The sequence below is a fragment of the Macrotis lagotis genome, chromosome 6, assembly GCF_037893015.1.
Source record: "Macrotis lagotis isolate mMagLag1 chromosome 6, bilby.v1.9.chrom.fasta, whole genome shotgun sequence".
NCBI lineage: Eukaryota > Metazoa > Chordata > Mammalia > Peramelemorphia > Peramelidae > Macrotis > Macrotis lagotis.
In genome coordinates this window covers 150,865,398-150,881,115 of record NC_133663.1, presented here as the reverse complement: position 1 = coordinate 150,881,115, position 15,718 = coordinate 150,865,398, and positions in this window count along the sequence as shown.

Genomic DNA, 15,718 nt, shown 5'->3' with positions numbered 1-15,718 from the left:
TGTGGAAAATATTAATGCAACTTATCTCATGGACTTATGATAAAGAATGCAACCTATCTGAGAGACAGTTGATGGTTTCTGAACACAGACTAAAGTACACTTTTTTTCTCTCATTACATTTCTCTAAAGATTTCTCTACAGGATGTGGAATTTATGTCTACTTTCACAGCAATATTATTGTGTTAATCTGAAAATAAATAAATCATTTAACAAATCACATATGCCACAGGCAATTATTGGAGATTATTGAATAGATGATTGACATAAATTTAAACACCAAAAACAACAAGAAAACATAAAGGATATTTATGTTTCCCTTATGTCCGCTCTTGTCATCAGTAAAAAATAAAAGCAATATTAGTTACAATTGTAATCAGAAAAAAATCACTACTTGTATTCATCTTTACTATAGACAAACGATATTAAAAGAAAAAACATAATAAGAAATTGACTTGATCTTGTATCATTCCTGTGTGAATAATGTCATAAATGAATGAAATAAAAATTCTTGTCTACATACTGCTTTAAGGTGAACAGGAGGCTTTGCATAGATTTTCTTCTTTGAGTCTTTTAATGTTAAGTTTTAACTTTTATTTTGTTTCTGTTTTTTTTAATTTTAAAGAGATGATACCTAGCTGAGAGTCTATTTGCACAGTCACATACCTGGTACCTTAGGCAGGATTCAAGTCCAAGTTTTCCTATGCTTAGTAAAACACTCTTCATTTTGTTATGAGAATGATTTAAAATTGATTGAGGGCATGCTGACATTATAAGAAAGAAAAAGAAAGGCCTTCAGAAATTACCTTTTATAGAAGCCCACTTTTCTCCTGTCAAAATTTATTTAATTATGCAGAGAATGACAAAAAGTAAATCCAACTTTTAATTTAATAAATTGACAGTCTTTCCATAACTCGCCTTCACTGATCTATTTTCCATACATATGTTGTTATTAAAATAAAAATCTTTCCTAGTATATGTAACTGTAGGGCAAAATTTTATTATATACTTTACAATATTATATATATTATATATATAATACATATATATTAAAGGATATAATTTACAATGAACAAATATTTCTTTTAATCCTACCACATCCCTACCATTATGAAACACAAAAAAATCTGTTTTAAAAAGTCCCTATATTCTCTACTTACACACATTGATTCTATCACCTTTCTATTGGAAGAACGATGTTATATTCTATCATAGATATTTTGGTATCTGATGATTGCATTTATTAGACCTCAGGACTTTCAAAGCTGATACTCTCATTTTTACTATCAAATGAGGAACTATATCTCAAATAAATTGTTAAAGAACATCTGTTGTCTAAAAATTATCTCATATATCTCTTTCCCTTAATCCTAATTCCTCTTATCAAAAATGTCCAATCTGTAAACATGTATTATGAAAACTATGTATGTACAATGCTGACCTGATTATTGGTTGCCGAAGGGAGGAAGGTGGGAAGGGAAGGTGGAAGGAAATTTTGTAAGTAAAAATAGACATGTTCATGTAGATGAAAAAATTAATTCATTTTTATAAAAGAATATCTGTTGCAAAGTGAAAATGAATATAGTCTTCTAAATTATATTTTTATTCTATCAAAAGAATTGAGTCTTATTATCCACATAGGAAAAAAAATCAGGTGGATAAAAAATGTCCATTTTCCAAAATATAATATGTAATTGGATTGTCTGCCACTAAGGCTATCTTTTCAGGTCATAATTTTCTTCAAATATATTATGATTGATCTGGCCTAGATGACTTCATTTATCTCTGCAAGCTTTAAATTTATGAAGCTATATGTTAATATAACTTGTGTATTGAAGAATGAACCAACAATAAAAGTAAATAGGAATAAGATATTGCACTAATAAAGTTTTGAGAAAATTCTGCAGTGTTTTTCTCTATCCCAAACTATTGGCTCAAAAAAAAATTTGAAAATATTTCTTTCTACTCACATCTCATAGTAGTGAAGTGTGAATGCCTGGGACTGTGTTGAAGCAGGTAGAGATCTGGTGCCTGGACTCAGCAGGCTGCCCTGCCTATTTTATAACACATAATGTGTCCTGGTGTTGGTGCTTTTCTATTTTACCCTAGGAGAGTTTGGGATCTCCTGTTGTTTTGATGATGTGATGCTTGCTACTGACATTCTGGAATGCTTCCTATCCCGGACTATGCTGCTCTGCTCCCCTTTCTTGATATTCTTACAAGTTTCTTGGCCCACAAGATGACCGTAGAGGGGAGAGTGATATTGTTGACTTTGCACATCTCTGTGTTATTAAATTCAATTCACTTATTTTTCAAGATATCACTATCCTGATTTCAACAGCAAGAATCTGCTAGTAGGGAAGAATTGAAATGCTTATTCTGTTCATTATTATCTATGTAACCCATCGTTTTTTCGATGACATATTGTTTTGAATATGTCTATTCAAAGTAACTACAATGTTTTATATACAATTCATCTTCGATAATATGTTATACCCTATTTAAGCCCACTATGCTCTCTCAGTCTTTTAGCTGACCAGAAATTTGAATTCCTCAGAGAATAAGGAAATTCACACTTCACTACCATGGTCAATCAATGTTTCTCCCATTTTTGGGGTCTGAGTTTATTTCTATTAAAATGATTTTGTACCTTCATATACAGTATATCATACAGTTCCTACATTTGTCTTGACAATGAGATTCCCAAATATTTTATATAGTCTAGAGTTATTTTACATGAAATTTCTCTATCACATGCTACTGGAATTTGTTGGTAATGTAGATTTATTCTATAGTCTACAAATTTGTTAAGTTGTTAATTATTCAAGTAAACGTTTAGTGGATTCCCCGGGATTCTGTAAGAAGAGAGGGATAGTTGTCTTTCCTTATGGCATTTTATATTTCTTCTTATATTACTAAAGCTAACATTTTTAATACAATATTTAATATACATTGTTCTTTTGCCTCTACTCATTTTGCTCAGCATCAGATAATGTAAGTCATTCCATTCTTCTCTAGAATTTGACAATTTATGGTTTTCTTTTTTTCATTTTAAAGAATTTTTTTGAGTTTTACAATTTTCCCCAAATTACAATGCCCTGCCTCAACCCCCACAGAAGTCAATTTGTCAGACTTTACTTTGTTTCCATGATATAAGATGATCCAAATTGAATGTGATGAGAGAAAAATCATATCATTAAGGAAGAAAAATAAAGTATAAGAGATAGCAAGATTGCATAATAAGATAAGTATTTTCTTTCTAAATAAGAGATAATAGTCCTTGTTCTTTGTTCAAACTCCACAATTCTTTCTCATAGATAGCCACAAATTGTCTCTGATCGTTGCACTGAAGGAATGAGCAATGCCATCAAGGGTCATCATCACCCCCATATTGCTGTTAGGGTGTACAATGTTTTTCTGATTCTGCTCATCTTATCCCAATAGCTAGACTCTTTGGGTTTATCAAACAGCAGATTACTAAAATCATTTCCTGCTGTTGTACCTAGTCTATTCTATTGGTCCACCACTCTATTTCTTAGCCAATACAAGAAAGCTTTGATGACTGATGTTTTATAGTATAGTTTTAGATTTGGTAGGACTAAACCACCATAATTTTGTACTTTATTCATTGAATCCCTGGAAATATTTGACATTTTATTTCCCCATATGAATTTACTTACAACTTTTTTGAACTCATTAAAATGATTTTTTTTTGGAATTTTTATTGTTAGGGCACTAAACAGGTAATTCAGTTTTGGTAGAATTGTCCTTTTTATCATATTATCTCAACCTATTCATGAACAGTTGATGCTTGTCCAATTAATTAAATCTGATTTTATTTGTGTGAGAAGTGTTTTGTAGTTGGTTTCAAAAAGTTTTTTTAATATGCTTTGGCAAATAGACTCCCAGGTATTTTATATTGTCTGCACTTACTTTGAATGGCATTTCTCTTTCTATCACTTCCTGCTGTATCTTGCTAGTCATATATAGAAAAGTTGAGGATTTATGAGGGTTTATTTTATGTACTGTGACTTTGCTAAAGTTGCTAATTGTTTCCAGTAGCTTTTAGTTGTTTTTTTTTTTAATTCTCTAGGTTTGCCATCATGACATCTGCAAAGAGTGAGAGTTTTGTCTCTTCCTTTACCAGTTCGAATTAATTCCTTGAATTTCTTTTTTTTCCTTGCTTCTGAAGCTACCATGTCTACTACAATACTGAATAGTAGTGGTGATAATGGGCATCCTTGTTCCATCCTTGATCTTATTGGGACTGCCTCCAGCCTATTCCCATTGAATTTAATGATTGTTGATGGTTTCAGATACTGATTATTATTCTAATGAACAGTTCATTTAGTCCTACACTCTCTAGTGTTTTAAGTATGAATGGGTGCTGTATTTTGTCAAAATCTTTTCAGCATCTATTAATATAATAATATGATTTCTGATAGTTTTGTTATTGGTATAATTAATTATTCTGATAATTTTCTAAATTTTGAACCAACCCTGCATTCCTGGGATAAATTCTACTTGGTCATAATATATTATACAAGTAATAACTTCACATAATCATGTTGCTTAGATTTTATTTAAGATTTTTGCATCAGAGTGGCTAGGTGGTACAATGGATAGAGTACTGGCCCTGCAATCAGCAGTACCTGAGTTCAAATCTAGCCTCAGACACTTAATAATTACCTGTCGGCCTTAGGCAAGCCACTTAACCCCATTCACCTTGAAAAATAAATCCTAAAAACAGATTTTTGCATCTATATTCATCAGGGAGATAGGTCTATAATTTTCCTTTTCTATTTTAACTCTTTCTGGTTTAGGTATCTGCACCAAACTGGAGTCATAGAAAGAGTTAGGCAGAGCTCCATTTTCATCTATTTTTTTTTTAGATTTTTCAAGGCAATGTAGTTAAGTGGCTGGCCCAAGGCCACATGGCTAGGTATAGTGTCTGAAATCGGATTTGAACCCAGGTACTCCTGACTCAAATGCCAGTGCACTACTATCCACTGCACCACCTAGCCACCCCCATCTTCATCTATTTTTGCAAAAAAAAAAAATATAAAATTGCAACCAATTGCTCCATAAATGATTGACAGAATTCACTTGTGAATCCATCAGGCCCTGAAGATTTTTCCTTAGGGCGTTCAGTGATAACTTTTTGAATTACTTTCCCTGAGTGAGAGCTGTTTAGGTATTTAAACTCCTCTTCATTTAATCTGGGAAACATATTTTTGTAAATATTCATCCATTTCACTTAGATTGTGAAATTTATTGTCATAAAGTTGGGAAAAATAATTGTGAATTATTACTTTAATTTCCTCCTCATTGGTAGTGAGTTCACCTTTTTTCATTTATGATACTAGCAATTTTTGTTTTCTTCTTTCTTTTTTTTAAATCAAATTGACCAGAGGTTTATCAATTTGAATTTTTTTTTCATAAAACCAACTCTTGACATTATTTATTAATCGATTGTTTTCTTTCATTTGATTTTATTAATTTCTCCTTTAATATTTAGAATTTCTAATTTGATATTTAATTGGAGCTTTTAATTTGGTTTTTTTTTCTCTAATTTTTTAGTTGCATATTTAGGTTATTGATTTCTTCTTTTGCACATTTTTAAACATAAACATTTGATATATACTATATCCCTTAATAGCTGCTTTGAGTGAATCCCATATATTATGGTGTGTTGTTTAATTATTATAATTATCTAGGATAAAATAATTAATTCTGTCTATAATTTGCTGTTTGATCCATTTTTTTTAAAAAAGATTATTTATTTTGAATTTAGTTTTGGGTCTCTTTCTCTCTCTCTCTTTCTCTCTCTCTCTCTCTCTATATATATATATCTATATATCTATATATATAGACATAGATATATATATATATATATATATATATATATATATATATATATATATATGCACTTCCCTGGCCCAATATTGCATATGAATTTTATTGCATTATGATCTACAAAAGATGCATTCATTATTTCAGCCTTTCTCCAATTGATTGTTAGGGATTTATGCCCTAGTACATGGTCATATTCCTTTCTATTCCCATTCAATTTCCTCCTTAAGTCTTTCATATCTAGGTTTTCTAACAATCTATTTACCTTCTTAAATTCTTTTTTAAAATTTTTATTTTTTCTTTTTCTTTTTTCTTTTCTTATTTTATGATAAGATTTATCTAAATCTGAGAGTGGGGTGTTGAGGTCTCCCACTAGTAGTCTATGTCTTCTTGTAGATCTTTCAGCTTTTCCTCTAAGAATTTGGATGCTATCCCATTGAGTGCAAGCATATTCCATATTGAAATCACTTTATTTTATATGATTGCTTTTAGGAGGATTTGGTTTCCTTCCTTATCTCTTTTAAGGCTATCTGTTTTTGCAGCTGCTTTTCCTGAGGTAAGGATTGCTACCCCTGTTTATTTCACTGCAGCTGAAGCAAAATATGTTTTGCTCCCACCTTTTACCTTAACTTTGTATGTATCTCTCTGCTTCAAAGGAGTATCTTGTTAACAGCATATTTAAGGATTCTGGTTTTTAATCCACTTTACTATTCATTTACATTTTAAGGGAGAGTTCATCCCATTCACATTCAAAGTTAAAGTTACTAACTCTTTCTTGCCCTCCATGCTATTTTCATTGTTTATATTTATCCCATTTTTCACTTTATCCATATTCCCCAGTATTTTATTTCTGAATACCTCCACCTTCAGTTTGTTTGATCTCCTATATCCTCCCCTCCCATTTCTTTCCTCTTTCCATTTTTCCCTTTTTCCTTTACTTCCTTCTGTTAGTTCCCATTTTTCTCCCTCTCCCTATCTCCATCCATCTTCCATTTCCCCCCTTTTAATTCTTGAGAGGTATGATGTTTCTTAAATTAAAATGAGTGTGTGTGTAAGTTAACATTAAGCAGAGTTTGATGAGAGGAAGATTGAGTTGTTTCTCATCTCCTCCCTTCTTCCTTTGTATTACAACAGATCCTTTGTACTTCCTTGTATAAAGAGATTTACCCTAATCAGTCCCCTCCATCCTCACATCTCCTTCCTGTCTCCCTTTGTAAGGAGATAGTGTTTTTAAATCAGTCTGAGTCACAGAAAATCATGAGTATTCATCACTTCTCGATATGTATATTCTCTCTAATAGAGTTACAATTATCAAGAATTTTTATAGTCTTTCTCCCAAGTAGGGATTTAGTTAGTTTCATCCCATTGGATAGCAGTCTCTTGGATAAGTCATGAGTGTACATCACTTTTGGCTATTCTCAAAATTTATGAGAAACTTTTTTTTACCATGCTGGGATATAGCTAGTTTCATCTTATTGCATAGCAGTTTCTTTTATTTACTCCCTCCCTTTCTTTAACCATTTCCTGTGTCTTGTGAACCTCTTGTTTGATGTCTAAATTTTCTCTTTGGCTCTGGTCTTTTCATCAGGATTTGTTGGAAGTCTCCCATTTCATTGAATGACTATCTTTTCCTCTAGAAGAGAAGGCTCAGTTTTGCTGTATAGTGTATTCTTGGCCACATTCCAAGCTCCCTTGCTCTTCAGAATATATCATTCTAGGCCCTTTGAACCCTTAATATTGATGTAGCTAGGTCCTGAATAATCCTTACTGTGACTCCATGGTATTTAAATTGTTTCTTTTTGCCTGCTTGCAGGATTTTCTCTTTTATCTGATTGTTCTGAAATTTGTCCAAAACATTCCTTAGTGTTGACATTTTAGGATCTCTTTCCAGAGGAGATCAATGCATTCTTTTGTTTTTTTTAGATATTTTTTTTTTGCAAGGCAAATGGGGTTAAGTTGCTTGCCCAAGGCCACACAGCTAGGTAATTATTAAGTGTCTGAGACTGGATTTGAACCCAAGTACTCCTGACTCCAAGGCCAGCGCTTTATCCACTATGCCACCTAGCTGCCCCAAGATCAATGTATTCTTTCAATAAATATTTTCCCTTCTGCTTCCACGATATCAGGGAAAGTTTCTATCACTAAATCATGTAATATTATTCCCAGGATTTTTTTTTCACTTCAGTGTTTGCATAAAGGCCTATAATTCTCAGGTTGTCCCTTTATGATCTATTCTCAAGGTCAGTGGTTCTGCTGATGAGGTATTTTACATTTTCTCCTATTTTTTCCTATTTTTTGGTTTTGTTAAACAGATTCCTGCTGTTTTATGAAGTCATTAATTTCTACAGACTCTGATCTTTTATATAGAGAAGAATTTTCTTCATTTACCTTTCTGCAACTCCTTTTCCAATTGGTCAATTCTGTTTTTGAAAGAGTTTTCCATTTGACCAACTGAGGTTTTTAGAGAATTGTTTTCTTGTTGCAAGGTATTATTTTTCTCTCCCAAATTTTCCAATTTACTTTTAAACTCCTTCTTCAAGGAAGTCATTCTGTGCTGAAAAGCAGGTCATATTCTCCTCAGAGGTTCTAAGTCTCTCTGAGTTAGTGTCTTTTTCCTTCCAAGAATTTTTCTATGGACCCTCCTTTTCACTGGCCTTTCTTCATTAGCCTATGTCCTTGTGTTGGGGAGGTGCTGGTTCACAGAGGTTTGGTGCTGGGATGCCTAGGGGCTTTACTCATTGAGTGTGATATCTCCAGCTTGTCAGTAGGGGATTCTGGTTGCTTTCTTTGAAATGTCTCTGACCTTATTTGAGACCCACTCCCTTAGCCTGGATGGAGTGGTTGAAGGTGGTGAATACTTTTATCTTTGCTTAATTATGAGCTATACCTTGGGGTGAGGCAATCACTCTCCCTATTCACAGCTGATAAGTTTCTTCTGGTGCTCCACCTTAGCCTGGGATGGAAGGTGGGTTGTAATTTTGTTTGTTCTTGGAAGAGGCTACAGCTGAAATGAAGGTATAGTCTCTGAATTCCTCATGACCAGTGGGGCTCAGGAATTGTCTGCAGTTCTCCCACACCTGAAATTTTCCTCCAGGCCTGCCTGCATGCTCCAGAAAGTCAGTGCCACAACCATATCCTCTGCTCCCTAGTTGGTCCCGTACCTGTGGCCTACCATGCTCCAGCCCCAAGGCTGTTCAAGGCACTCCATGTTCTCAGGCCCTCAGGCTCCCAGGCTCCAGCCCCACTGCTAATCAGGCTATTGCAAGACTAATCCAGTCTCCCAGACTCTCACCTCATGCTCCCTGAAGAGTCCGCCCTCACCAGGATTCATGCACAATCTCAGAGGACAAATCCTGAGGTAGATGTTCTTCTGCTGTCTCTTCTTTCTGGGTTTTGTAGATCAAATTTCAGTTAAGAATTTTGTTTCATATTATATATGAGGGAAGATCAGGAGTCTTTAGGACTTTGCCTGTCTTCTCTTTGCCATCTTGGCTGAAGCACTTATTATTTCTTAAAGAACAATAATATTCTATAATATTCATTTGCCACAACTTGTTTAGCCATTCCCCAATTGATGGGCATCCCCTCAATTTCCAATTCTTTGCTACTACAAAAAGAGCTGCTATAAATACACTGGAATACATAGGACTTTTCCCATTGTTTACAACTTCTTCTGGATATAGTCCTAGAATTGTAATTGCTGGGTGAAACTGAACAGTTTTATTGCTCTTTGGGCATAGTTCTATATTGCTCTCCAGAAAGGTTGGATCCATTCACAACTCCACCAACAATACATCAATGTCCCAATTCTTCCACAACCTCTCCAGTATTGATTATCTTCCCTTTTTCTCATCTGGGCTAATCTAAAAGGTGTGAGATGATAGCTCATTGTTGTTTTAATTTACATTTCTGTAATCAAAAATGATTTGGAGTATTTTTTCATATGATTATGTATGGCTTTAATTTTTTCATTTGAAAACTCTCTGCTCTCATCCTTTTATCATTTGAGGATATCATTTTAGCATTTATGAATTGGGGAATGGCATGTGGATTTATAAATTTAATGCATTTCTCTATATATTTTAGAAATGAGACCTTTATCAGAACCCCTGGTTGTGAATGTTGTTTCACAGCTTTCTGCTTTCCTACTAATTTTGGCAGCATTTATTTTATTAATGCAAAAACTTTTAAATTAATATAGTCAAAATCATTCATTTTACAATTTATAATATGCTCTTATATTTTTGGTCATAAATTTATTGCTTTTCATAGGTCATAAATTTTTTTTATAAATGAGATTAAATAATTTTTGGTCTATGAATTTGTTCATGGTAATACTCTATGTCTAAATCTAGTACCCATGTTGACCATATTTTGGAACAGAGTGTGAGATGTGGATCTATATCTAGTTTTTACCATACTATTTACCAGTTCTCCCAACAATTTTTGTCAAATTATTGTAGTCATTAACTGCAGTTTGTTTTGAACCTATCGTAATCCACTGATCCATTAGTTTATTTCTTAAACAGTACCAGTCAGTTTTGATGTCAGCTGCTTTATAGTATAGTTTTATATCTACTAGGGCTAGGGCACTTTCCTTAACATTTTTTTTTTATCAGTTCCATTTCTATTCTTGCCCTTTTGTTTTTTCCAGATTTTTTTTTTTTACTATTTTTTCCTAGTTTGGAAAAGTAGTTATTTGGTACTTTGATTGATATGGCCCTGAATAAGTAATTTACTTTGGGTAGAATTGTCAATTTTATTAATATTTGCTCAACCTATTCAGGAGCATTTGATATTTTTCCAATTCTTTAGATCTGACTTTAGCTTTATAATGGTGTTCGCACAATTTCTGGGTTTGTCTTGGGAGATAGATTCCCAAGTATTTAATGTTATCTATAGTTATTTTAAATGGAATTTCTCTTTCTATCTCTTTTATACCCATTAAATGTAATGCTTACTAATGGTTTGAGACAGATTTTTTTTAAATTTAAATCAAAAATAATTTATTCCCAAGCTTTCTAGAACTTTTAATAGGAATTGGTGCTGTAGTTTGTCAAGCTTTGTCAACTTCAATTGACATAATATTATGCTTTCTGTTGGTTTTGTTACTGATATGGTCAATTATGCTGATTATTTTTCTAATACTGAACCATCTCAATTATTTGTTCAGTCCTACCTGATCATAAAGTATTATAATAAAAATTAATTGTTATAATCTCTTTGCCAGTATTATATGTATATTTTATCAATTATATTCATTAGAAAAATTCTTCTATCATTTTCTTAATTTTGTTTCCTCATCTTAATTTATCTATCATCATACCTTTGACCAAAATGGAATTTTATAGGATCCTTTCTTCATATATTTTCCAAGGAAATTATAATTGAATTGATTTAATTGTTCTTTAAATGCTTGGTAGAATTAAAGTATAATTCCATCTGGTTTGCAAGTTTTTTTGGAAGGAATCCATTGATTACTCAAACTTTCTTCCTAAAAAGTAGTATTTATTTTCTGCCCTCTTCTACTGATCTGGGCACTTTGTATTTTTCCAAATATTCATCTACTCTTTCTTTGATTATCCAATTCTTTGACATACAGTTCTACAAAATAAGTGAAATGAATACAGTAAAAGGGTAAAAAGATACACTCCAATATCCAACTATTAGAAAAGGGGATTTTAAAAGTTTAGAGGAAAAAAATTGCCATAAGATTATACTATTTTGGTCCAGAAAACCTACTATTCATCTATATTTCAAATAAATCCTAAAAATGGGGGAAAAGGACTCATTTGTACAAAAAAATATTTATAGCAGCTCTTTTGGTGGTAGCAAAAAATTAAAAACTGAGGGAATGACTTTCAACGGACATATGTGTTATATATTATATATTGAGTTACATGAATGCAATGTAAAGCTTTTGTTATCTAAGAAATGATGAGTTAGTCAATTTCAGGAAAATCCAGAAAGACATACATGAAGCAATGTTTAAGTAAGGGAGTAGAAGCGAGAGAATATTGTATACAGTATCAATAAAATTGTGTTATGATATCTTTTGATAGACACAGTTCTTTTCAGCAATACAGTGATCAAAGAAAATTTTAAAAGATTTGTGATGGAAGATTCAATCCCCACCAGGAGAAAGAAGTATGGAGTCTGAATGCAGATCAAAGCATCCTATTTTCACTTCTATGTTTTTTTCTTTTTTATGACTTTTTCCTTTATGTTATGATTTATCTCTCATGATGTAAATAATATTTAAATATATGTAACATGATTGAGAATGTATAGGCTATATATTAATTTTTTTCTCACTTGGGCAAGAGAAAAATTGAGGAAGAGAGAAAATTTTGCAGAAATGCATCTGGAAAGCTTTCTCTACCTGTAATTTGAAAAAAATGAAGCATTGCTGAGAATAAAAAGGAGTTATTTTTCTTTAATAGTCTCTTTATTGAATAGACAGCAATATAAAAAACAAAAGAAATACAATAAATTGATTTGTCAGAATTAATTAAGAGCACATACATAAACATATATACATATGAATATATTAATATATCTATATATACATCTTTGCAGATACACACATACACACATGCACACACACACACATATATATATATACACACACACATTAATTTGAAAGCAAGGTTTTTATATTGAAAGTTAATAATATTATTCATTTTATTGCCCATGAAGATTAGAAAATTATTATTTGCTTACAAACTTGCACATACGTAGTCACAGATTTACAAGTATATCCATAGACAAGTATATGTGTGTGTTTTAAAAGCATTTTGTAGATAACTCAATGTGATTATTCATATTATTGCCTATGAAGATTTAGTCACACACACTATATTTATATATGTATATTTGTTTATATAAACACATCTGTATATTTAGTGCATATGCATATAAATATCCATATGCAAAGTATACATTTTAAATTTATAAATATAATATCAATAAAATTATACATCTGCACCTATATATATATTCCTAAATATTATAAATAATATTATTTAAGATAGTCTCAATAAAAATTTCAAAGAAGCAAAGCAAATTACATTATAGAACAACCCTAAAGCAACATACTAATTTTTATTTCCACAAAGCCACACAATTCCTTTTCAGGTTTGCTATATTTTCTCAGAAATATATGGCCTTTCTTATGAAATTGAAGACAAGTATCCAATCAAAAAAGTCTAAAACATTTTCAGTTCATGGGTATTAAAGCAATCATCATGTGAAGAGAATGGTTGACACAGGGATCTCAATATGAAGGGTAGCAACTGAAAATAAGAAAAACAGGATTTTTCAAGGACACTCTGAAGAAGAATCTTTGAGCACTGTGATATTTTCATCAAAAACTGACAAACTATTTTCTAATAAGTCATTTCTTCAACTTTCTAACTTTCTATAAAGGTCTTAAGCCCTTATAAGGTACATATAGATTTTTCATTTTATATGACAAATAGCAAATAGTTGTGGAATGAATGAATGTATGAATGAATACCATATGATTGAATATACGCATGTAAATACAAATGATAGGTGTTAAAATCTAAAAATATCGTCATATAGACAACAAATATCAAAGTCCATGGACTATACACCACATTAAATAATCATTTAGGGGACCGAAGATGGTGGTGCAAAGCTTGGAACCTACTGGAGCATTTCCTGAAACAACTTTAAATGAAGTCTCCAAGCAGACCCTAAAGCTAGTGGACTCTCCTGCCCATGCCCCCCCCACAAGACTGAAACAAGTTCTCTAATCTAGATAGTCAAATCAAAACCTTTAGAAAAGTTCTATCTCATGGATAAAAGAAAACTATAAAAAACATAGGTGGAACAGCTGGGAAGGCAGCAGGAGACTATTAATCACCATGCAGTTAAATTCCCAGATCAGCAGAATGGGGAACAGCAGGTAAGCAGTGAAGGTCCCAACCCCATTTATGAAGTATACCCTGGGAATGATGATGCAGGATTAGGCTTCCCTAATAGCCCTTCCCTTACAAACCATTCACAAACATTTGAGATGTTAGAATGTTAAGTAAGGCTTAAACTCACTAAATTTCAGCATAAAAGTCAAGCTGCTTTTATTCTCCTCGATCCAGGAGCAGAGCTCAACTTACAAAATGAAACCAAAAAAGGTACTAATCATAGGATTCTGAAAGATAATAAAAACATAATCAAAGAAGAGGAAAGCAGTGACAAAATTCCTAAAAGTGAAGGCACAAAAAGGTTTTAAAATTGCTCTCAAATCCAAAATGATCTTTTGAAATAGTTCAAAATAAAGTTCTGAAAAACCAAAGGAGTGGAAGAATAACAATTAAGAATATAAATGAGAATCATGCAGATTTATGAAAAATCAGATGAATAAAATCCTTTTAAAAATTAGCTAAATGGAAAAAGGAAAACAACTCCTTTAAAAGTAAAATTGATAATCCTGAAAAGAAAAACAAACAACTCAACAAAATGTAATATTGTCCAACTGAAAAAGGAAAACTTTCTTTTGAAAATAAAATTGATTATGGGTGGACTCAAAATGGCAAATGGAAGTCTTAAAATCTCCAGAGCTTCTCTTAAAAGCAATATTTATCAAGCCTCTAAATTGATCCTGGAGTGACAGGACCCACAAAAGAACAGTGCAACATTTTGCTGCAAGATCTGTCTTAGACAAATGGGGAATGCAATGAGGAGCAGAGGTGGTACCCAAAGCCACAAACTGAAACCAGAGCAGTAAAGATATAGAGTATGTGGAGAGGTCATTTGGAGGCTCTGAGCCATTGAGGAAGTCTTTGGGGATCAGGCTTAGCAAGTCAACATTACATCTAGCCAGTTGGGAGGGCACCCATAGTGGTCTCCATACCAACAAGACTTCCTGGAGGAGCTAAGAGACTTGCCCAAGTTCACACAGCTAGAAAATAATTAAGTTTCTGAGGTCAGATTTGAATTCTGGTCCTCCTGACTCTAGGGTCATGCCCTTTCCACTGCACCAGCTAGCTGCCCTGCAAAAATATTTCTACTATGTTAGGAATAAATGCAAGATGAATTCATCAACTTCTAAAAGAAAGCACAAAAATTGATTGAAGAAAATAATTCCTTGAAGAAAGTACTTGGGTAAGTGGAGGCTAATTTGAGACATCAAAAATCAGTCAAGGGGGTGGCTAGGTGTCATAGTGGATAGAGTACCGGCACTGGAGTCAGGAGTACCTGAGTTCAAATCCAGCCTCAGACACTTAATAATTACCTAGCTGTGCGGCCTTGGGCAAGCCACTTAACCCCATTGCCTTGCAAAAAAAAATCTAAAAAATTAAAATTAAAAAAAATCAATCAAATATGGGGGCAGGTAGGTGGATAGAACTCTGGCCCTGGAGTCCGGAGGACCTGAGTTCAAATCCAGTTGCAGACAATGAATGATTATCTAGTTGTATGACCTTGTTTAAGTAAGTCACTTCATCCTTTTGCACTGCCAAACAAAAAATAGTATTAATGAAACAGTTTTTTAATTAAAAAAAAGAAAAATAAATTTACTCATTGGAAAAGCATCTGACCTGGTATATAGATACAAGACAGATTTATCTAAGTGTTATTATACTACCTTAAAGACTTAATTAAGGGGAAAAAGACTTTGAAAAACATGTTGCAAGTAATTATCAATGAAAATTGCCCTGATAACCTAAAAGTAGAGGGGGAAAACAGTCAAATTCACCTATCATCTCCAGAAAAGGATACCAAAATGAAAACAGCTAGGAACTTTATATTCAAATTCCAAAATTATCAGAAAATGGAGAAAATTCTGTAGGTATTAGAAAGAAGCAATTCAAATAACAAGGAACCAGAGTCAACATTATGTGAG